Source organism: Phyllostomus hastatus, unplaced genomic scaffold, assembly GCF_019186645.2.
Source record: "Phyllostomus hastatus isolate PE091 unplaced genomic scaffold, TTU_PhHast_1.1 phas_contig_38, whole genome shotgun sequence".
Classification (NCBI taxonomy): domain Eukaryota; kingdom Metazoa; phylum Chordata; class Mammalia; order Chiroptera; family Phyllostomidae; genus Phyllostomus; species Phyllostomus hastatus.
In genome coordinates this window covers 537,600-561,691 of record NW_025333869.1, presented here as the reverse complement: position 1 = coordinate 561,691, position 24,092 = coordinate 537,600, and the positions used below count along the sequence as shown (strand labels likewise).

General features: G+C 36.7%; 1 protein-coding gene across 2 annotated transcripts in view; it reads left to right on the top strand.

Annotated features, from left to right (window-relative positions):
- Window positions 1-24,092, top strand: part of MMP16 (matrix metallopeptidase 16) — a 263,481-nt gene that overhangs the window by 177,436 nt on the left and 61,953 nt on the right. The gene's annotated exons all lie outside the window — the stretch shown is intronic.

The following is a 24,092-nucleotide window of genomic DNA, read 5'->3' as shown; positions in this document are numbered from 1 at the left end:
CAAATAAATGAATTTGTCCAAACAGGATGATACAAATTCAATATTCAGAACCTGAAGAGATTTTTATATCCCATCAATGAAATATCAGATTCAGAAATCAGGAAAAAAATCCCATTTGATAAAGCAACAAGAAAAAAAAAAATAGTACCTAGGAATAAATCTAACCAAGGAGGTAAAAGACCTGTACTCAGAAAACTAAACAACACTGAAGAAATAAATTAAGGTAGACAAAAACAAATGAAAGCATGGACCATGCTCATGGATTAGAAGAATTAACATCATCAAAATGACCATACTACCCAAAGCAATTTATAGATTCAACACAATCCCTATTAAAGTACCAATGACATATTTCACAGATATATTACAAACATTTCACTAATTTATATGGAACCTTAAATGACCTTGAATAGCTGCAGCAATTTTCAGAAAGTGGGACAAAGTAGGAAGGATCACAATACCTTATGTCAAACTGTATTACAAGCCCACTGTAATCAAAACGGCCTGGTACTGGCATAAGGACAGACACATAGACCAACAGAACAGAACAGAGAACCCAGAAATAACCCCAAATCTCTATGGTCAATTAATATTTGACAAAGGGAGAAGAAGCATAAAATGAAGTAAAAATAGCCTCTTCAATAAATGGTGTTGGATGATCTGGACAGCTGCATGCAACAGAAAAAGAAAGAAAGAAACTTGATTACCAACTTGCACCATACACAAAAATAAATTTAAGGTTGATAAAAGACTTAAATATGAGTTATGACACCGTGAAAGTCCTAGAGGAAAACATAGGCAGGAAAATCTCAGACATACACACAGCAATATTTTCAATGATATGTCCTCTAGAGCAAGTGACAGAAAAAAAGAATAAGGAAATGGGACCTTATCAAATTAAAAAGCTTCTGTATGACTAAAGAAAACAGCATAAAGATGAAAAGAAAACCAAGTGTATGGGAAAACATATTTGCCAGTGATACCAATATCATTTGCCAACGATACAAGTGTTTGATCTCCAAAATATATAAAGAACTTAACAGGACTCCACTCCAGGAAAACAAACAACCCAATTAAAAAATGGGCAAGAGATATGAACAGACACTTCTCCAAGGAGGACATACAAAGAGTCCAGTAATGTATGAAAAGATGTTCAACATCACTAGCCATCAGAGGGATGCATATTAAAATTATAATGACATACCACTTCAAACTGGTGAGAATGGCTATCATAAATTTAGCAAAAAATGACAAGGTTTGGAGAAGATGTAGAGAAAAGTGAACCCTAGTGCACTGTTTGTGGCATTGCAGACTGGTGCAGCCACTATGGAAAACAGTATGGAATTTCCTCAGAAAACTAAAAATGGAACTGCCTCTTGACTTGGCAATTTTACTGGTGGGATTTTACCCTAAGAACCCTGAAACACCTATCCAAAAGAACCTATGCACCCCAATGCTCATAGCAGCACAATTTACAATAGCCAAATGCTAGAAGCAACCTAAATGCTCATCAGTGAATGAATAGATCAAATAACTGTGATACATTTATATGATGGAATACTACACAGCAGTAAGAAAGAAGGAGCTCTTATTTTTTGCAACAGCATGGATGGAAGTGGAGAGCATTATGGTCAGTGAAATAAGTCAGATGGTAAGGAACAGATACCATATCATCTTACCTTTAAGTGGGACCTCATAAATAAAACAAACAAGAAAGCAAAATATAAATAGAGACATTGAAATTAAGAACAATCAGACAGCAACCAGAAGTGATGTGGGAGAGGATAATGGGGGGAAGTGGGTACAGGTTTTCCAGAACAAATATAGAGGACACATGGACAAAACCAAGGGTGGGGTGGAAGCAAAGGAGGGAAGTGGGGATGGCTGGAGTGAGGAGCTAGTGATGGAGGGTAAATTCAGACAACTGTAATCGAACAACAATAAAATAATTAAAAAATAAAAAATAAAAATAAATTTAAAAAGTATTCTGTAGATAAATAACCATGATGGTGCACAGCAGTGTGAATGTACCTAACATCATTGACCTGTGCACTTAAAAAGTTAAGATGGTAAATTTTACATTATGTGTTTCTTAGCACAATTAAAAAATGGAGAAAAAAAGAAAAATATCTGGCCCCATAACTGATTTTACCACTTTGTTGCAGTTTTATTGTATTTACAAGAAGGGTGCATTGCTTTGGCTCTGCTTTATTGTCAGAAAGGTCACTTGCTGTCTATAATAAGAAAGTGATTCCTGTCTGGATGGCAGTCTGTCTAAAAACTGTGGGGGAGAAATGATTATCTAAATTCCATCTTGACATCAAAATCCTTAAATCTGTTACCTCAATGCGATGGTTAATTTTACATGTCAACTTTCCTGGGTTATGGGAAGCCCAGGTACCTGGTACACGTCTGTGGTTGTGTTTGTGAGGGTGTCTCAGAAACAGATTCACCTTTGCAGCAGTGGACTGGGTAAAGAAGACTGACCCACGCCAATAAGTCAACCTGCTAGGGGCCCTGATAGAACACAAGAGAAAGGACAGGAGCATCATCTCTCTTCTTGTGCTGAGATATTCATCTTTGTAAAGCACTGATACTAACTGCCCCCTGACTCTCAGGCTTTCAGACTAGGACTGAATTATACCCCTGGGTCTCCTGTTTCTACAATTTACCAACAGCAGATTGGGGGATTTCCCAACCTCCATAATTCTATGAGCTAATTTCTATAGTAAATCAGTTCTTTTATATCTCTATATATAACTTGTCAGTTGTGTTTCTCTGGAGAATCCTGACTAATACAATTATTAAACATTAATGGTCAAATTCTATATCTCAGTCCACTTATACTTTGAATGAACCTAGTTTAATTTGGATGTCCTCATGATGTGATGTTTAAGTCAACTAACATGATTTAGGTAGATTGGAGAGCCATTTTTCTGTGAGAGTGGTGTCGTTGATGCACTGTTGCAGAAAATACCTTCCCTCAGGTAACCAATCAGACTTAGCCATGCAGCTACCACCTCAGCATCTTTGCTGTTCATTTGGCATTTGCACCTGCTCCATACTGTTTCTCAGATGCCTGCAAAGTTTGTACTTACCAAGAGGAGGGGTTACCAAGAGGTCTAGGTGACCATCAGTGGGAATACTGTCTAGATCAATCTATCCTGTGCTTGTTGAAGATGAGGAAAGGACTTGGGAGGATTGGGTGGTCAGGGCCCTTAACCCATCCTGAAAACCAGAGTTCTTACTGAGACTTCAAATTTGGAAAATACTATTAGATAGTTCTTGCCTTACCATGTTTTACCAAAACCTGGGAGCTCTCTCTCTCAAAGTAATTTGGCTTTCAAAACACTGATAGAGGTTTCTTCTTAGTTAGTTGTGGGTTTTTTTTGTTTGTTTGTTTTGTTTTTTTAAACAGGGCTTACTTTCTTCCTGGAATAAACTTCTTTTCATTGAGTTTACTTAATGAAGTAAGCAAGACTGAAATTTGATAGTTCTGGCTTTTTCAAAAATCTCTCAGTTACATAGCTTTTTTATCATTACTCTGCAGTCTCTGCTTGGGTGTTTATCTTTAGATCTCTGTGTGTAGTTACAGAATAGCAGATGAATTGGTGTCATCACACTCATGGTATTATTTCATGATAGCAGTTTTAATGAAGTTTGTGGGTGGATTATGAACATTCGCATACATAAACTCTACAGCTCTTAATAAATGAAACCAATAAAACCAGTAATTTCAATGGCTTAACACAATAGAATTTCATTTCTTGCTTGTGTAGTGGGCAGGAGTAACATCTACTCACTCACTCAGAGAACCAGAGTACTGGAGGCTCAGTCACCATCATCAACATGATATCCAAGGTCTCCACAGGTGTCTCCACTGGTGACAACAGTTGAGAGGTGAGAAGGATTTGCTGGTGGAAGGTGTTTTGTGCCAGATGTGCAAGTGGTATTAATAATCCTACACAAATTCCTTAAATTTGAGTTCAATCCAATGGCCACACATTGTCACAAAGAAGGCTGGAGGTGGGTGATGGGCCTGATGAACAGGTCAGGGTCTGTCACAATATGCTGGGAAACAAAACAATGTTAGTCTGGAATTAGATACACTCAGAATCATAATTTGCCTTAATACATATTTTGATCTATTGACCATTGTTCTTTTCCTTATATAGTCTGTGTAGGAATTTTCTTTCTAAATCATCTTCATCTGGGTTATCAAATTTGGATGGCCATCAACAGGCAAAAGGAAGTGGAAGTTTCAAACTTAACCAGTAGTTTATCAATATAGAAAATTAACAGTGTGGTAATTGCTGGGGGAGGGGGATATAAGGAGACTAAATGCTAATAGAAAATACAATAAAGATTAAATTTTAAAAAAAGAAAATAAATGTCTTTAATTTTTTGAAAAATCCAGTTGTTTGGAATTATAATTTGATAGTTTTTTAAAAGATTTTATTTATTTATTTTTAGAGAGAAGGGGGAAGTAGGGAGAGAGGGAGAAAAACATCATTATGTGTTTGCCTCTCACATGCCCCCTGCTGGAAACCTGGCCTGCAACTCAGGCATGTACCCTGACTGGGAATTGAACCAGTGACCCTTTGGTTCACAGGCTGTCACTCAATCCACTGAGCCACACCAGCCAGGGCTCATAGACTTTTATTGCCTAAATTTTCAAGACTAACAAATTTCTGTCTTAGCTTTGTGTGTTTTTTGAAGAATTACAACTATATCATTACCAAACCTCTCATACTACCATTTTAATTATTCTCTTACAATTTAAATACAATAGAACAATTTACTAATTCTTCTTGAGTTTATTTGGTAGTTCTCTGCTTCACTTGAAATTTTATTTTTAATGTTGCCACAACTCTCCTTCTCCCTATCATGTTGATACATGTCAGAACAGGAACAGAAATAGCCCTTTTGCAATCCACCATGAAGACTGCAGTCTGTCACTGATTAATGCCTCAGAGAACAAAACCATGGGCATTGGGGATGATCCCACCTTTGTTAGACAAGGCTGTACCAAACGTGTGTGTCCTGACAGTGGAATTGGATCTGAGATCATGGACTGTCATCCTGCTCTCCATATTTCAGTTGAAAGGTTATTGGATCAGGATGCAAGAGAAAAGCAGAGAAGTCAGGAGGTAATTTAAAATCTATCTCTGCTGGTTATCATTGTCTCATTCAAAATTACATAAAAAGAAAATTGTAAAATATAAATAGTATAAGGAGCCAAATTTAATTGAGTATTTAATATGCCCTGGATGCTATATAAATTCATTTTATGTACTTAACTCATTTATTGTTCACAACAAACTTATAAAGTAGAAATTACAATTACTTGCATTTTGCAAGGAAGTTGAGACACAAAAATTTTGGCAACTTGCCCAAGTTTACCTAGTTATCAACAACAAAAAAAATGATAACATTGAAAGGATCCTAAATAATCAGGAAAATTTGAGTAGTACTTGAAGACTCAGGAGAAAATTGTATCACTGAAAATGTTCGGTCAATCAAACCAAAATATATGTTATATATATTTTATTATATATATATTTAAACCAATATATATATAATATATACTTAAACCAAAATTGTTTCTAATACATATACATATATGCATACATAACACCCATAAATATTTTCTATGGAGTAGAAAAAGAAAACCTATTATTAATATAAAAACAGAATCTGTCAAATGGAACAAAATCTGGGTAAGCATCCTCAGGAAGGTGTGAAAAAATAAACCAATGTGAAGTTCAATAATATGTATAGAAGATCTGAGAGTAGCCTCAGCTTATGAATTATGGGTTCTCCCAAAAGAAGGAAGAGATGAAAAATTAAAGCAACAAAAATAAGTAAACACAGAATAGCAAAAATGTCTTGTTCTAAATTAGGACAGTAGTATGCAGTTCAAAAGGGGTCATTGATTCATTATAAAATTAATAAAGTCAGATTTATAAATAAATACAAACATATTCTGGTTGTATTGTGCCCCTTGAGTTGGCTCTGACTCCTGGGGACCCTGTGAATGGGTGAACTGTCTCCTCAAGGTAAGAAAGATAAAGATAGAGAAAGGAAGAGTTATCAAAAAAGACAGCTGGAAATGACAGTTCATCTACAACTACATAAGAACTTTTATTAAACCACACAGAAATCAGAAGACAGTGTGGTATTTTGAAATGCTAAGAGAAGATAACTAGAATTACCAAGCAAAACTATTATTGAAAGCTTAGAATAAAAGAGAGAAAAATGAATAAAAAATTAGAAAATTGACAATTTATGTTTAACATGTATAAAAGGTTTTCTAAGACATGTAGAACAGGATGAAAAGAAAGAGTCCCAAAAGAAGAATCTTAGATGAAAGAAAGAATTTGTATTAAGGATATTAATAAACATTCTATGTATAAAATAATAACATAATCTGTGCAATTAAAAAGAGATAGAAGCTTATTAAACACTAATAGCATTTAAACCAAGGAAGGAAAGAAGAGAATTAAATGACTTTAAGATTCTTAAATCGTTTAAGAGTAAGTTTAAATAATAACCCTTACTTTTTCTAAGTGGACATAGTCGATTTTTAATAATAAACAGTTAAAAAATGAGTTCTGAGGAGAGTATAATCTCCAAAGTAGTGCTGCAGAAAACAGCAGAAAGAAACAAAAATAAATGTAAAAAGTTAAGAAAAGAAAAATAGTAGTATAAAACAGCAAGTTAAGAAATCAGAATAAAATAATTAAAAAATTCTAAACAGATCAGTAACCTCAATGAATGTAAAATAGATTGAATTGGTCATTTGCAAAGCAAAGGTCTCTTTTTCAAAAGATCCTATTGATCTACTTTTAGTGAGAAGAGAAAGGAGGGGGAAAGAAAGGGAGAGAGGCATGGAATCAATCAGTTGCTTTTCACATGCCTCCACCTAAGGACCTAGTCTGCAATCCAGGCATGTGCCCTGACTGGAAATTGAACCAGTGACCTTTTGGTTTACAGGCCAGTGATCAGGCCACTGAGCCACACCAGATAGGGCCCAAAGCAAAGTTCTTTTTTTAAAAAAAGATTTTAATTATTTATTTATTTTTTATTTTATTTCTTATTTTTATTGTTCGAGTATAGTTGTCCCCATTTTCCCCCTACCACTCCCTCAATCCTACTCTCTTTGGCTTTGTCCAAGTGTCTTTTATACATGTTCCTTGACAACCCATCCCCCTAATCTCTCAAATATCCCCTCCCACATCTCCTCTGTGTACAGTCAATTTGTTCTTAATTTCAGTGTCTCTGGTTATATGTTGAAAACAAAATCCCGTGGACTGCTGATTATAATATGCACCCAAAATGGTATAGCAAGCATCAGTGACAATGTAAGAAAGAACACTTTTACCTGGTGGATACAAGTATAAATCCACCAAACCATTGGGAAATCGTTTGGCAAAAACCTAATACAAAATTGGGCATTTACATTTGCTATAATTCAAAAGTTTTGTATATAGATTTATTGGTTGTCTGAACAGTCTTGTTCTTATTCATTGGTAGAGTCTTCACACCAGCATTGTTCACAATAGCAGAGAAGGTAGAACCAACTACGTGTCTGCTATTGTTAATTATGAACCAAATGCTATAGTCAATGCCAGAAAACTATTGTTACTACTGCTACCAGCAACAATATAGACCATTCTTAGAGAAAATGAGTTAATAAGGAAAATTGCAGAAGACTAGATACAAGATTGATGCCATTTGTTCTGAGATTAAAAAACAAGTGACAATAAAAGATGTGGGCATATAAATGTGCTTTCAAGACCAAAGTATTTTTGATCTTAATAAAATTTTACCAGTCACATTGAATTTAAGTTTTCATGCCCCTCCCCCGAAAAGCATGGAAATTAAGCATTGAAGGGAAAGTATTATTTTGACTGAGAGAAATAGGAAGAGAATATTAAAGCAAAAACTGTATGGAAATAATATAATTTATAAAATTACTAGGATGCACCTATCTAGAACAGTGTTTCTCAACCTCAGCACTATTGAGGTTGGGACAGATGATGCTTTACTGGGCAAGAGGTTCTGATGCACTGTAGCTTCACCATGGTGTTCCTCCATAGAGGCCACTACATATTTTAACTTTGATGAATTTTCAAATTGTAGGTCTATCCTTTTGTCTTTTTGGAGTTTAAATTTTTCCCTATTAAAGTATGCAAAATATGTTCCTTAATTTCTTTAAACACAAAATGTAGCTTAGCATCCATTTTCTATATTAAAGTTTTTGATGTGAAATAATTGTTTTTCTCAGTTCTTGTGGGCAGCAATGGCTTCTCATTAAAATGTTATGAAATGCACTCAATGAAGTTATTAAGACTTTTGAAAAAATATATTAAAAATTATAAAGAACTTAGTTATATATTCAGTGTCTTACAAAAACCAATTCAGTAGAATTGTATTCATAGTAAGTGGAAACATTAATTTTATCAGCCAAGCACCATAATTGAATAAATTATAGTGTGAGATGAACTATGGCACATGTCTGTTTTGGTGCTTTTAAAGTACATCCACATATTCTGTGATGCTGTCCCTTTGCAACCTACAGTATAATTAATTCCTCTCCCAGTGAATTTGGGCCAGTTTAGTGAATCACTTCTAATGAGTAGAATGTGTTGGTGATGTTAGGTCATACAAACATAACTCATGATTGAAGCTAGATCTCTCGATCTCTCTCTCTTTTCTCCTCCTCCTCCTTCTTCTCCTTCTCCTTCTTCTTCTTCTTCCTCTTCCTCTTTTTCTTCTTCTCATTCTCATTCTTTTATTCTTATTCTTATTCTTATTCTCCGTCTCCTTCTTCTCCTTTTCCTTCTCATTCTCCTCCTTCCCCTTTTTTCTCCTCCCCCTCCTCCTTCTTCCTCTTCTTCTTCCTCTTCTTCTTCTTCTTCTTCTCCTTCTTCTCCTTCTTCTCTTTCTCCTTCCCTCCCTCCTTCCTTCCTTCCTTCCTTCCTTCCTTTCTTCCTTTCTCTTTCCCTTTCTTCCTTTCCTTTCCTTTCCTTTCCTTTCCTTTCCTTTCCTTTCCTTTCCTTTCCTTTCCTTTCCTTTCCTTTCCTTTCCTTTCCTTTCCTTTCTTCAAAATGTATGCCTTTAGAGTCCAATCACTATGTTCTTTAGAAGCCAGGTCACATGGAGAATGCAGGTGGAGATGGAGAGACACAAGCAGAGATGGACCTCCATCAATAACCAAATGAGCCACTGAGGAGCCTGTTGTCTCAGTTAGGTCTCCCAAAGAATACAGATGCAGCCTACATGTCCTTGTAGCCTCTTGAGAGACACCAGAGCACAGCTCCTCTATAGCAGCAAATAACTAAAACTTCACTCTTGAAGTTACTTACAAAGAACAACTACAAGCAATCATATCTTATGGCTTTCAAGTATTAAAAACTACTCTTATGTACTTAGAAAATATTTAGTTTTCTACTTTAAAAAAACTTTTAAGGAGGACTTCTGGCCAAGATGGAGGCATAGGTGGATGCACTATGCCTCCACGCACAACCAAGATAGGTACAACAACAATTCAGAAACAGAATAACATCCAGAACTGACAGAAAATTGATCTGAATGGAAGTCAGACAACCAAGAAGTTGAAATAGACCTGTTCATCTAGACCGGTAGGAGAGGCAGAGATGAGCAGCCAGGGATGGGTCCTGGCGTGCAGAGCAGAGAGAGTTGAGACCAGGCGTGTAAGGCATCCGGGGGCACATAAAGCATCCAGGGCATGTAAGACCGCAGCGGGTAGACCCTGAGTGCCCAAACGGCAGCTGGCGAACCCCGGCCAAGGGGTGGCAATTGGCAGACCCAGTGAGGCAGCTATTGTAAAGCAAGACAGTGCATGCAACCCAGGATCCCAGCACTGGGAAATAGAGCCTTGGGACACTGATTGAGGACACCTGTGGGAGTTGAGGTGCACAGAGAGACACCCAGCCTCACAAGAGAGGTCCTTGGAGGGTTCCATGGCATGCTCAAGCCCACCCACACGGGAATTGGCACCAGAGGGGCCCAGTTTGCTCAGGGGAAGCAGCAGAAGGGACTGAGGTCCCACAGAGAATGGAGCAAGTGCCATTGTTCCCTCTGGACCCTGCCCCCACATACAACATCACAACCCAGCAACTCGGGTGCCCTGCCCTGGTGAACACCTAAGGTTCCTCCCCTCACTGTAACAGGCACAACCAGACCTCCCCCCCAAAAAGAGAGAGAGAGAGAGAGAGATGGCTCAAACAGAAGAACAAATCAAAGCCCCAGAACCCATACTTTTAAGTGACCGAGAGATAGCCAACCTATCAGATGCACAGTTCAAAATACTGGTGATCAGGAAGCTCACAGAATTGGTTGATTTTGGTTGCAAATTAGATGCACAAATGCAGGCTACAATAAGAGAAATGAAGGAAAATGCACAGGGAACCAATAGTGATGGGAAGGAAACTGGGGCTCAAAAGAATAGAGTGGACCAGAAGGAAGAAAGAAACAAAAAAAAGAGAAAAGAAAGGGGAAATAAAAATTCAAAAAGAAAGGAGAAGCTTAAGAACCTCCAGGACATCTTTAAATGTTCCAACATCTGAATTATAGGGGTACCAGAAGGAGAAGAGGAAGAGCAACAAGTGGAAAAGTTATTTGAACAAATAATAGAGGAGAACTTCCCCATTCTGGCAAAGGAAATGGACTTCCAGGAAGTCCAGGAAGCTCAGAGAGTCCCAAATAAGTTGGACCCAAGAAGGAACACACCAAGGCACATCATAATTACATTAGCCAATGTAAAAATGAAGGAGAGAATCCTAGAAGCAGCAAGAGATAAGGGGATATTAACCTACAAAGGAGTTCCCATCAGACTGTCAGCTGATTTCTCAAAAGAGACCTTACAGGCAAGAAGGGGCTGGAAGGAAGTATTCCAAGTCATGAAAGGCAAGGACCTACATCCCGGATCGCTCTATCCAGCAAAGCTTTCATTCAGTATGGAAGGGCAGATAAAATGCTTCTCAGATACGGTCAAGTTAAAGGAGTTCATCATCACCAAGCCCTTATTTTATGAAATTTTAAATGGACTTATCTAAGAAAAGAAGATAAAAAAAAATATGTATAGTAAAATGACAGCAAACTCACAATTATTAACAACCATACCTAAAACAAAACCAAAAGAAACTAAGCAAACAACTAGAACAGGAACAGAACCACAGAAATGGAGATCACATGGAGGATTAGCAACAGGGGAGTGGGAGGAGGAGAGAGGGGGAAAAGTACAGAGAATAAGTAGCATAGACAGTAGGTAGAAAATAGACAGAAGGAGGGCAAGAATAGTATGGGAAAAGTAGAAGCTAAAAAACTTATGACACATGGACATGAACTAAAGGGGGGGGGGAATGTGGGTGGGAAAGGGTGTGGAGGGGAGTGAAGGGGGAAATGGGACAACTGTAATGGCATAATCAATAAAATATATTTTTAAAAACTTTTAAGGATATATTACTGATTTCAGGGAATGCATGCACAGAATCTCTGTCTACAGATAAAAATAGGTTTGGCAAATATCAGTTTGCTGTTCAGATAACTAAAAAATAGAGTAGATGGGACCAGAGTGAATATGTGAAAGGGGTCTTGGTGCTTCAGAGGGAAGTTCTCTCTCTGAAGAAGATGTTCCCACAGCAGTAAGTGATGTGATGGAATAAATAGGGTCACTCCTAACAGTTCAATTCTCCTTTCCTAATGTTGACTGAGGAAGACTGATCACAACGAAGCAGGCACTACACCTGTAAACAGAGAAGAGGAATAACTGCTTCATAGTGTTTGCATGTATGGGAATTACATGAAGAGAGTAAATGTTTTTAAGTTCACACAGTGTGTGGGGAGCTATGAAGAATTGGCTGTGTTGCATAACAGTGGTTGATGGGTTGGATGAGGAAGGTTGAAGCTGATTATGGAAAGCAATTTTTAATGGTTAATTCACACTGTAGTTAGTACAAACCCAGCTGAAGATTGTGAGCACTGAGGTACTGTCAGGGTATTGATGTTTTGTTCAGATCTCTTCATGTGACCCAGCACAATAGCAGTTGTGGGGTAGAGTGTGGTTAGGTTTCCGGGAGGCTTCTGTGTCTCTGGTTTCTGTGTGCCTGGCTGTTTATGCAGTGGACAGTAAATTCTCAGTGCATGTTACAAAAGTTCAAGGAAACTAACTGCTCCTGAGCAAACCTTAAAGGCCATGATAATTTGTTTGGTCAGCACTGTTGTTTTTTTTTTATCTGTGTCATAAGATCATGTTAACATCCTCTACCTTGTTTTGGGTGATGTGTACCTGGGACAAGTTTCTGCGTGTAGTAAGTTCACTGGAGTGAGGGGTTGTAAGTTCGTGGAAAGTTGTGTTCAGCACAAAGAAGAAACTTTGGCTTCAGATGAACCTGGATACTGACTTGCCTGTGGCATTTACGAGCTCTTAAAAGTTACTTACTCTAAACCTTTGTTTCTTTGTTTGCTATTTGGAGGTAACCATACACCTAAAGGGGTGATTCAAGAATTAATTTTTGGGCCAGGTGGGTCCCTCATAGGTGTTAATTTCTATTCTCTCTTTAAAAAGGAGGACTTCTCAGTTACTAGGCCTTTTGTAATTAAAACATAATTAATAGCAAAATGAATCTCAGAATCAGGAATTTACATGCCTTGCTCTTTTTTAAAGTATTTCTAATAAAGTTTATGTCTTTCTGTCTCTTAGAAGGAATTGCCAAACTACATTGAAGTCACTACAGAAATTTATTTTCAAAGAATCTGTAAAAATTATGAAACATAGTTGCTTTATTCATTGCTTTATTTGCAGCACATGCACACACACACACAAATCTGTCAAGATACTTAATTGATGTTTTTTTCCAACTCATGTATACTAGAAATAAAACATCCTTTATAACATTTGAATTCATAAGCATACTGTCAACATAAAATTCTGCCAATTCCTGAACTGAAACTCCAGTATTTTCAAATATATATTTGCAAATAAAAATAGAGACAAGCTATCCTGCTATACCTATATTACACACTGAAACATGAGTTTTATTATAGAACGTATTGAATAAATCATGGCCAGATAAAAGCATTTCTATTATTTTAAAAAATGAAATGTTCTTTTTGCTTTCATTCCCATCCTCCAGTTTGGCTTTACCATCCTAACAGAAAACTTAAAGATGGTAGATAAGGGGGACATGTAGGTGAATCAGATCCTTTTGCAAGATCCAGAAATACATTTCTAAATTTGTTATGTGAACACTGGCCAAGCATGAATCTTCTGATTTGTTTATATGTGCAACATAAATGTATATATTTATGTCCACTACCTGACTAAAATGTTTTTCATCAACCAGTTCCCCAACACTCATTATTGTGGATTGCACAGATAATTGCTGAAGTTGTGATTCTATATTTTAATATTTCTTTTATACAAGAAGGGTAATTTATTGTTCAAATAAAATTTGATATTTATGTTATCACAGTACAGAAATATGGGCTCAAGTCAATGTTCTAAAATGAGAAGTGCAGAAAGTAACAGACATTTGACTCTCTTATTGGCATCAATAGATACAAGTAGTATATACATATATAGTATATCACATAGGGGGCCTGCTTTAAAATACATGATTACGATTGAAGTTTGTATTTGTTTGTTTTTTCTTTTCATTTTGTTCTGGTTTCACTATTGATTATCTTCATGAAAAAATGGAAGGCTGGGGGTGAGTAATGAATGGGTGTTACTTTAGAGAAAAACCAATAATGAAAAGATCCTTTAAAAAGTTAACATTTAAAAAAAACTCACTTGTTCAACAAAACAGGTATTACTGGGGAAATGCTTCCATCAAAAAATATGGAAAACATCAGATCTGAATGAGCCGCTAAGTCAGTATGGCTTCTTTACCATATTTGCTGGTGTTTCATTTAAATACAAAAGTTTTATGAAAATAAACTTGTTTATAATTTGTTAATAAAATAGTGGTTAAGGTGTTATGATCAACTCTAACTCAATAATGGGATTGTTTTTATATTTTTATTTTTGCTGTTCTTTTCGGAAAATGAAAAATTATCCATACCAAAATGGTCAGACCTATAAACATCACTAAAATGAATTATCAGGTGGCAATGAACTAGAAAAAACAAAAGCCAGACAATGACTAGAATTGTATCCTCCTCCAACTTTTTTTTAAAAGATTTCATTTATTTATTTTTTTAGAGAGAAGGAGCTGACCTGGAATCAAACTGGCAAAATTTTGCTTTGTAGAAAAGTAATGCTCAACCAAATGAGCCACATCAGGCCCCTCCCCCAACTTCTAAATTTTGTAATTCTTTACTCAGCTCTACATCTCAGAAAGTCAGCAGCTGTATTTGAATTTAGCTCAGTCTCTTCCATTCACATGGACATTTCCAGGCAGGTGCACAAAGGGCTGACCCCCATCCCAATTCCTAGGCTACTTGTTTCTTCATCCCAACACTCTTCTGGCACTATATGCTCATGATTGGTTTAATAAGGTGGGGTGTTAGGGAGTCCTCCAATATAAAGCATAAAATATGTCTGGTGCCCAAACATTTAGGCTGACAAAGCAGAAATTTATAAACAAAAGTGTGGGTTATTTGATCAATTATTCTTATTTGTAAGCCTGTACTGGATTCCAGCTTTCTGAGGATTTGGGTAGACAGGCAGATAGGAAACATGCATTTCTGTGCAGTGTGCACCAGAGGCCAACCTGGAACTGACAGCTGTGAAGGCACAGTCAAGGGCTCCTTCTTTGCTCACTGTCTCTGGACATCACATAAAGACCAATGCCCTTCCTCGAAAAGTGCCAACCTATCCCACTGAGGAGTGCCAGCCCTGGAGACTGGCAGAGCCATTCCTGTGGTATCACAGGGAGCCTTGCAGGCACATCTGCTTTGGGATCAGCTCATATTGTAGTGGGGTGTAGCCAGCGGCCCCCAAATGAAGGATTTGTAATGGGGTCCAGAACTCAAGGTGTCCGGGAAATATACATATATACAGGATATCCTCACCTCCATGAATCTGGACTGGGGATGGGTCACTTGGAGCAGGGCCATTGACCATTTATGAAGAAATGATTCATGGATGTAGTCAGTTGCTAATTATTCATTACCAGTTAAACTCAAAACTTGCAGCCGAAAGCCAGCTTTAGATGTTATGTGAAAATAATATGACATTTATATAAGGGTCTTAAATTGACAACCTTTAAAATGATAACCATATAGTATAGTTTGAAATTTAAAATCAAATTCTATGTTCCACTTTGATGTCTTTAGCAATAATGATACTGAAACAAGAAGCAATTTTTTGTACGAAGTTTGGTGTTTAAGGGCTTATGATCAATTCTAACTTAAAACAGCAAATAACACAATTCAGAAAATTATTTTAATTATCTCTTACTCCACTATACTCCTGTCAGTTTCAGGGACTCCTGTTTTCCATTCTCTTCATCACTCCTTTAGTTAGGCCCTTGTCACCTAATAGTATTGACTATGGAGGGCATCTCTATTTTCTTCCTTCAGCCTTGTCTTCACTCTGATCATACCTACACACTGATGTCAGATCACCCAAAGCAGCATCATGTTGATAGTAAACCCTCATAATACTCTGCTGCCTCTTACATAACTGTCATACTCTTTAACCTGACATTCAGAGCTCTCCCAGAACTGATGTTAACACCTTTCCCAACTGTGTCTTTCACTCACACAACATGCTTGTATCAAGACCATGTACAGCCACTGGTCACTTGTGTGGGTGAAGACAATACTTATCTTTAAATTCTGTCCTGATACTAAATAGGTTTTTGACCTTTGATGACCCAGTGTGTGAAGCTTCAGTTTCTTCTCATATAAAATGGGGATTTAGTATCTGAGAAGTTTGTAGTAGTAACAAGAGTATATGGATCGTTGACTACCACTCATTAAGCACTAAACTGTGTTCTAGGTACTGTGCAAAATATTTTATATGCATGGTGTTATTTAACCCACCAACTACCCACTTTACAAATATAGGAAGTGAATCACAGAGAGGTTGGTAATTTACTAAATTTCATACAAACAGCAGTTAAGTTAGGATATTATACCTGGTTTGTCTTAAAGAATTTAAGATTAGTTAAACTGGTGGCAAACTCACGTGTCATACTCTGCTGATGCATTTATTTTGGGGGAGAATTTCCACAGTTTCTCTAAGTCACTGAGGCTCAAGCCTCTGAGGTGCTGGTGAACTCCAAAGAGCTCAGAATCTCTGGGCTAACCCCTCAGTTCCTCAATTAAAAATGAAGGCTGTGGGTAATTTATCTTTAGAAACCCTGGCCTTTCCGTTATCTGGGACAGAAGGGAAAAATCTACTACAGATCAGGTATGATTGTTTATCAATAGTTTAATAATTCTGTGAATAGTTCCTTGCACACAGTAGATAATTAGTAATTGTTTAATGAATATATGTGGTATGGCTGCAAGTCTGAAAATGGTAGTTCATGGTACAAGGCTTGCTATAGCAAGTGTGCTTAGCATTATGACAGGATAATATAGGAATCTCAGTTCACACATAGCAGAAGATGTGATTTAAATTAATTTATTATATGATTGCTTTTGCGTAAGCAGTCACTAAAATGGATTTTTTGTCCCAGATGCAAGGAAGGGAGGCTGGCTTCCAGAATCTTCCTAACGATCCAATGGAGCTACCTGGGGAAAGCACAGCACAGACAAACTACCCATGAATACATGATATGGGACGTAACAGGCAATGCTCTCAGACCCCTTACCAGGCTCAGCAGGACGAGGGAAAATATCCTTGTTAATATCGCCAGGCAATGAACCACAACCACTCTTGAGTGTTCTTAGCAAGATTTTTCACTATTTAGTGAAGACATGCCTAATTCACTAAAAAACAGACTTCATATCCAAACTATAACCTAAAGGAACCAAACATGTTCTTTGGCCTTAATTATCCAAATATTTTCTTAGGGAATCACCATTACATGGCTAACGTAGACCTGAGTTGTTTTCATTGTATTGATTTATTCTAAAGTGTTTATTGAACACTCCAGAATATTGAAAAACTATAAATGTTCCACAGTAGTATACCTTTGAAAAGCCTTTACTGATTTTTATAAAACATCAGATGGACATTTGGTTTTCTTATATTTTAAATATCAGAAAATATTAAAATGTAAGCAAGGAAATTCAAAACTCAGGTTAGTGATGACCATGGAGGGACTGGGCCAGCCAGAGGTATGAGGTGAGAGAAACCAGAAAGAGAGTCTATGAAATTGGTGCAATTTTAGTGTTTGAGTAAGGTTATAGTATAATAAATGTCAGAATTATTTATAACAGTTAATATGTATGAAATATTGTATGATCATTTTATTATTTTTGACTAAATTTTACTTCTTTATTGTATTTTTTCTTTACCATTTAGTCCCCTAAATCATTCCCAGCAGTCACCACACTGTTTTCTATGTCCATGAGTCCTTTTTCCTTTTTGTTCAATACCTCCACATATTTTAACATTCAGGCTACATTGTCCACAGAGGGTATAGCATTTGAAAATGCATGGAAGAATGAAGGAGCTGATAATAAAATTTAAACATAATTATGATAAGAAAATGATTAAAAATGCAGTATCATTCATTATATGCAGTTCGGTGTTCTAAAATTGTAGCATAAAAAGGCAAGGGGATTAGATATACCATTAAATGCAACATACTCCAGATTTAGTGTTAAGAACCAGGAGCAGATATCCCTTTGTTAACTGTGTGCTGATAAGATCAAGGCATATGACAAGAGAGAACTCTAATACTGTGAAGCAATGCTGTTATAGGAAAAGTTATTATTTTTGTTAGTAGGAAAGAGGTCTGAAACATTTAATTGTCTAAAACCCATCATGTGACAGAAATTTTTGTTTCTAGTGGAATTCAAATCAGAGGGTAGTACTTTATTTAACAACATACCTTTTTAAATTATTGCAAAGTTTAATTATATTATTTATATTTAATTATATTATTGTCAGTCATCTGAAGAATAATAATTACTTGGAGTTTTCAGCCAGTATTTCTCATTAAAAGTGCTGTGGAGAACTCAATGATTCATGGGTTCATAAAGGATCAATTAATTTCCTGTGAAGCCTCACTTTTTCCTTAGACAAGAAATGTCTCCACCCTTAGGAATGGGGCTTTAGGGAACACTTGATTGATCTGAAGAGGGCAGATACATGAAATGAAATGACTTTTGCTGTTATTACTTTGTTTAACTTTTTGGTCTTTTGTAATACAAAAAATAAAAATGTGTGACTAAAAGACTATTTTCCTGTAAGAGATTTGGAGTGCTTTTACTAATTCTGTAAAGTCTGAAAGGTTGGTGGATAACTTAGGGCCATGTTTACCTGCCCAAGAGGAGATGATGATACCTGCTTATCTACCCAGGGGCAGGTATCAGTGTACTTATTTTCTAGGATGGGAACATGATATGAAAGGGAGGAGATAATGGAGGTTGGATTTTGTCCTTTTAAAAGACAAAAACAAGACGTATTCCCTGTAAAGTCACATTGGGGATCTCTGACCAAGAAGTATATGTTTAGCTAAAAGAGGGCAAGAGTGTTTAAAGGTATTTTCTGAGTTGGCCCTGACCTCAGCTGCCACCTTGGCCACTTCTAGTCATCTGGAGCCCCCTCAAGTCATCTGTGCTTGGGTCTCCTAACTTTGTTGTTGGTACTCAGGATGCTGATGTTCTTTGGGTCATTGGGTCTGTGCCTGGTGGAAAATGTCTTTGACTTTGAGCCCACTGAGAGTATCTTCTAGACATACTTCCCTGAATGGTCTGGCTGTAAGCTGCTCTGTCCTTGATGATGTCTTGAGATATCAGATGTGTGTTTTAGCAAAGGTGTCTGATTTGAAATCCCAAAAGTGTTCATTTTACCATTTTTGTTATATTTTCTATGCCTAAAAATGCTGGTGGCTCCTTTTTTTCTCACTCCCTTCTCACCTGTAAGTGTCCAAGAGACATAGTCCTGATGTCTGCTCCCAATTTTCCATACATGCAAACACACCTCATTCCCCACCCCTTTGTAAATACCCCCTCCTTCTGTTTGTGTTTCTGCTCATGATTAAGTCATGCTCCCAATATTATCCTCAGTAGCCCTGTTTCATTGTTTACTTACTCAAAGTAGCATATTTCAAAAAACATCTCCTGTTTTCCAGTAACTACAGTCCTGTGCCTTTTCATGTTCGCTGTGTGATCTTTGACTATCGCAATCATTATAATTCCTCCTCCACAATAGTCTATACAATCACACTCTTTCTTCATCCCCCAGGCATTTCCTCTTGACCATGTCCCTTTCATTACCCACAGCTAAAGTATTTACAACATTCATTGGGCACTATATTTCTGTTGTCTGAAACCTTGTCAGAGTAGAGGCCTCCTAGGTCTCTGATTTTATCTCTTCTTCCATTGCAGTGCTTCACATGAGAGTCAGAAACAAAGTTATGGGTAGGGGTGGGAGGAAGAGGTTGGCAAAGGTACAAACATTCATTCAGCTATAAGACAAATAATGCCTGAAGATTTGATGTATAATGTGGTGTCTGTAGTTGACAACACTGTTTTGTAACTGAAATTTGGTAAGTGTAGAAAGGAAATGTTCTCACAAAAAGTGAATACGTGAGGTGATGGATGTGTTAATTAAATTGGTGAAGAGAATCTTTTCAAAATTTATACATATATTAAATCACCAAAATGTTCATTTTTAATACCTTAATATTTTATTTGTCAATTATACCTCAATAAAGCTGGTAGGCAAAAATCCTTAAACATATTTAAGTGGAAATTACATTCTATCCTTTACTACTTAAATTCAGATGAGTACTTCACTCCCTGAAGATTGATTTATTCATTCAACTCATTGAAAGTTTAATCACCCACTCTGTGCCAGGTAATGTCTCTGAACTGAGGACACTATCTTAGAATAATAATTCAAAAATTCATTCTTTAAAAATTTCAAAATATGTTGGGAAGATTTGCCAAAAGATGATGAAAGTTAGTGCTATGAAGTGTTATGATAATGGGCTGCCCAAAGGGCTGTGAGGGCCTGAAGAGAACATACGGTCACAGCACTCCTGGGGAGACTTCATAGCAATGGTGAAGTTGGTGCAGTCACGTCATCTGCTCCATAGAAGAGAGGGCAATTCCAGAAGTGAGACAGCTCATCAGAGCACTTAAAGACTAAACAAATATATATATATATATATATATATATATATATATATATATATATATATATATTTCTGTTACTGGAGAGAAGGTCAAGGGAAAGAAGTGGAGGGTGACATTGGAAAGGAAGGATGGGGATGCCTGGATGAAGGGTCTTTGTTATCTGGCTGAGGAATGTGGGATTATTTTGTGAGCAATGAAGAAACAATGATTATCAAGTTCTTTGAGTCCTTTAAGGATATACTTTAGGTGATAATGATCTACATGGAATGTTGGGATTATGGGGGTCTAACTTGTCACCCTAGGAAACACAGGGCACAACAACCCTGGGACTCTAACTCCCATATGACTTCTACCCTGTCATCTCTGCCTCCATTTCCTTCTCTTCCCTGTCTGCTGAAACTGTTCACTCTAGAAAAGTGCCAGGTCAATCACCAGAAAATCTCCTTAATGATCAATTTACTTTGAGAATATTCACTTTAGATTCTTTTTGTAACTACAATTGGTCTTTCTGTTGATTATAATACTATATCTCTTACATTCCTTCAAAATGGTGGCTATTTTCTCTTTCATATTTCTTCTACCACAGGTCTTGTATAATGGGGCATAATGGGGCAAATATTTTCTTCTTGTTAATGCCACTTCAGGGTCATTGTCCCACACTAATTCTTAGAAACTCCAGGCTTTGACTATGATTTTGCCAGACTATTCCATCCACTATATTATTGCTGTAGTCATTTAGTTAACCTCATGTAATTATCTCTATTCCTTGTTGACTTTATCTCCTGCTTGGACCCCAGTCCCTTCAATGCTACTCTTATTTAATTCTTGGTGATCTCAGTGGTCATACAGATAATTTTTTCAGTGTTCTAGCCTCTCAGTTATTGGATCTCCTTTCCAATGAGTTGATATTCTGTTCTAACCTAGAGACTCACTCCCATGGATTATATCTTTCACATTGCTCTAATGAATCTTAGTTTCTAATCTCTACTGTGACTACCACTGAGTATACTTCCAGCTCATTCTCATTTATACTATGATTCCAAATATCCTTTGACCACATTATAATGTAAGGCTTGATCTTAAATTAACTTTACCATCTTATCTTGTCACAGGCCTTTCTCATCCAATGTCATTGCTTCCCTCCTTATGTAACATAAATACCATGGAGAGTCAAATAACTCCCTTACATGTACCTACAGCTTCTTTATTTTTCTCTCTGCTTTTAAAATTCACCTTGATTCCAAAACTGGTGAGGTTGTAAGTGCCACATACATACAGCTGGATAAGGCCAGAGAAGAACAACACTCCATACAGTGAAATCATCTTTTCAATTCATGATCATGAATACTGCTGACAATTCTTTTATGTGTCCCTGGTGCATTCTCTGTGCATTGTCCCTATTTTAATATGTCATACTTTCTTCTCTCACCTTTCCCCTCCAGTTTTAGTTCACTTGATGAATTTCCTATATCACTAAGCAAATTAAAGCCTTCAGAGGAGTCTTTCTCAGTCATCCACCTGGACTTCTACCATTCACCAGAATCTCTGCTCTTATATGTGGCCCTCCTTCCATGCCCCTAAATGAAACCATTATGTTTTGTTTATGCTATCTTGAATGTATACTTTTATCCTACATGTGCATATGTGGAATTAATATATGGACTTGAATCTCCAGTGAATATTTAAAAAGCATCTCTGCCCTGGCTGGCATCATCTAGCAAAATAAAATGTCATGCTTCAATTCCTACTAAGGGCACATGCCTAGGTTGCAGGTTCAGTCCCCTATCAGGGCATGTACCAGAGGCAACAAATCAATGTTTGTCTTTCAAACATTGTTTGAATGTTTGATGTTTCCCTCCCTCTCTACCTCCCTCTCTTCCACTCTTTCTAAAAAAAGATAAAAACAAAAGATAAACTATTTAAAAATAAATTTAAAAATGAGATAAAAAGCATATGTAACTGAGCACTCAAAAATGATCTTCTGGTAATGCTTCCCACCTCTGACCTCCACCAAGATCAAATAGACAAACAAACAAAAAAATTTCCTAGGGATTTCTCCATCTCAGTGAATAGCACTTTAATTTTTCCCGTTGCCAGGGTCTGAAATGTGGTATTGTATTTTATCTTTTTCTTTCCTCACACCTTGCATCTTGTCCTATAAGCAACCCAGTCACCCTCCTTTCTAAATACATCAAGAATTTCACTGTTTCTCTCTTACTCCATCACTCTTGCATTGGTCCAGGTTACTAGCATCTTGGCACTAACTTCACAACTTGATGCACACTGCTTCCTTGCTCTGTGCTCCTGATTGTCAAGCTTAATCACCAAAGTCCTGGTAAAATGTAAGTCAGAGTGTGTCCTTGATCTGCTCAGAAGCTTTCAGTGACTCCACCATGGTCATACTAGAAGTTTCTCCCATCATAATTGTCTAAAGTCCATGCATGTTCATAGCTCCATGTCCTATCCGACCTCACCCTTTCTTTGACTTATTTCTCCTTATCGTTTATCACTGTGTAGCATCCTGTTTTTACTTTTTTCTCTTGTTTCTTTCCAGTCTCCCCCATTAGAAATTTTTGTATGGTTCATTCTCTACTATATCATCAGAATCTAGACCAGTGTATAGTAGGCATGCAATAAAAGGTAATGGCAGGGATGGACTATAGAATGAATGAAACGTTCACAGGGCTACAATGTAGAATCTGTTGTGCATCACAATACTTTTAATAGTTGTGCTGCAATTTACTGCAGTAATTATGAGGATAATCTCTGGAATCAAACTGAGAAGTCTGAATTCCAGCTGTACCTTACCTACTATGTGACTTTGCAAATGAAACTTACTGTCTTTGTGCCTTGTTTTCCCTCAGTTTTAAATTGGGCATGATAATAGTGACTGACTCATAAGATTGTTGTGATAATTAAATAAGAAAATGCAGGTAAAGTATTCAAAATGCCCAGAACAGAATTAGTAAACTCTTAATAAAGGTAGTTAATTTTTGTTATTAAAATTAATACATAGGATATTTTACTTTCCCTATCTTGATTTTCACTTTCAAGTAGTTTTATAACAGGAGAAGATAGGCCCTTTAAAATTAGAAATTTTAACTTTTGTTTCTTTTGAATACCCCTAACTTGTTTCACACCAGTATTTATTCAGTTTTTCTTTGAGAGTTAAGTGGGCTCTGAAGTATTTGAGTGACTCATCTTTGGTATGTTAATATCACCTGGGAGTCAGCTGCAGGGATTCATCCATTCCTCTACACAGAATACTATAGTGTGAAAAATATTGATTATGTACCTGGCTTTGTGTAAAAACATTAAAAATAAAAATTGCCCTCTGAAGGGAATTACCACAGTGCATTATTTCAACAAATGGTTGCAAACAATTTTACTTAAACATACTTGAAAATAAAACCTTACATTTATGTTCACACATGTTCTGCTCTTCACTGAGAAACATGACCATTAGATGTGTAACAGACTCAACTCTTCAATGCTTATGTGCCTCAGCTGAATTTTGGGCATTCACAAGTAGACATACATGACTGGCCTTTCCCCATGGAGTTGGCAACACGTGGTGGCCATCAATAGGGTTTTGACTGAAGAGAGTCACATCAAGCATTTCTGAGAGTTTGCATTTAAATAGATGTCACCATGCAAATTTACCAGGGGTGAGAGAGCTGTTTTTGCTTCTTTTTAAGTGAGAAACAGTCACCTTAAGGTAAGTATATTTTGTTCTGGTTACCAATGAATTGATTAGAACTTGTATTTACAGAGCAAATTTAGTTATTTAGTTACTATGATTGCTAGCCTACATAACTGCATTTGTACATTCTAGGTAAGAAAAAAAAAAGCCT